Source organism: Haliaeetus leucocephalus, unplaced genomic scaffold, assembly GCF_000737465.1.
Source record: "Haliaeetus leucocephalus isolate CR32 unplaced genomic scaffold, Haliaeetus_leucocephalus-4.0 Scaffold92, whole genome shotgun sequence".
NCBI lineage: Eukaryota > Metazoa > Chordata > Aves > Accipitriformes > Accipitridae > Haliaeetus > Haliaeetus leucocephalus.
The window spans coordinates 957,684-958,882 of NW_010972528.1; the positions used below are offsets into that span (position 1 = coordinate 957,684).

Sequence of the window (1,199 nt, forward strand, 5' to 3'; positions counted from 1 at the left end):
AAAGAAAATTGGGAGGTTATAGAGCTGAAAAAGTACCAGCAGCACCATTACTGTGTGGGACAACAAGAACCAGCTAATTTCCCTTGCAGGAAACTGTACAACTCACCAGATCCACCGAGCACAGCCCAAGCAGCCCCTTCTCAGACCTGTGATGCATTTCCGTACCGTCTCTGGAATGACATGGGAAAGAAGCTGATGACAATAGTGTGCATCAGCAGGTATAACTTTTATTACGGTATGACTTACTATGCATTTTAAACACCCAGAGCCCAGGACCGTTAAAATAAAACCAGCTATTTTTAAAAGCATGGTAGGAGTGTGAAAATAGCCCCTCTCCACCCAAACTGTGTCAGGAATGACGCGACAGCAGCCTAGAAAACAAGCCCGACGGTACCTTCCCCAGAGCAAGAAGTGCTGTCAGCATCTCTGCAAGAAGGTGTCATCCCGCGCCCTGCTACTTTCAGGTCATCTAGGGCTGAAACGTGGAGTGTTTGGTTTAAGGAAGGGGAAAGGGTATTAGGAAGAAAGTCCACCAGCAGTTACCAAGCAAGCTTTGTGGGTTTTGTGGCACTTAGTAGCTGGGCAAGAGAAAGGAGGAAGGAATGTGCCTCGTTATTCTGTTGTGCACAAGAGCTAGCCCACAGGGACCTGGTTTTCCCTGCCAAGGAAAAGGGACCGACGCTTCCGGGCAGTTTTCTTGCAAAGGGAGTGTTTTTCCAGAGCTCCGCAGCCCAGCAGGGAGCCCTCGGTGGGAGCAGCTCTCCCAGGCGCTGCTGGGGATCCCTTTGGGCTGGGTTTGGCTCCCAAAAGGAGGTGAGGAGCCATCCTTCCTCAGGCAGCGGGTCACCATGGCCGCCCCTCAGAGGCAGGAGTGTGGGGAGCGGGAACACCATGCCTGTCCAGGGGGCCTCCTGCTTCGCCCGTGGGGCTGGGGGGGGCCTGGGACCCACGGTGCTCAGAGGGGGCCCAGGCCTTGTGGGGCCAAGCAGGGTGCTGCAGCTCATGGGGCTGGGGGGGGTGGTCCTTGGGACCGTGGGGCTGAGGGGGTCCCAGGGCCCTGTGGGGTGAGGGGAGGTCCTGGAGTCCGTGGGGCTGAGGGGGTCCCAGGGCCCTGTGGGGCCGAAGAGGGTCCCGGGGCCTGTGGGGCTGCTGGGGCCCATAGAGCTGAGGGGGGTCCCGGGCCCCGTGGGACTGAGGGG

At 57.9% G+C, this 1,199-nt stretch overlaps 1 protein-coding gene across 1 annotated transcript in view; it reads left to right on the plus strand.

Moving 5' to 3' along the window:
* The first annotated feature begins 387 nt into the window (after positions 1-387).
* Positions 388-1,199, plus strand: part of PSKH1 (protein serine kinase H1) — a 36,187-nt gene continuing 35,375 nt past the window's right edge. Inside the window, exon 1 of the mRNA XM_010583592.1 lies at positions 388-464. The gene's annotated coding sequence lies outside the window, so the exon portion shown is untranslated. The remainder of the gene's footprint in view (positions 465-1,199) is intronic.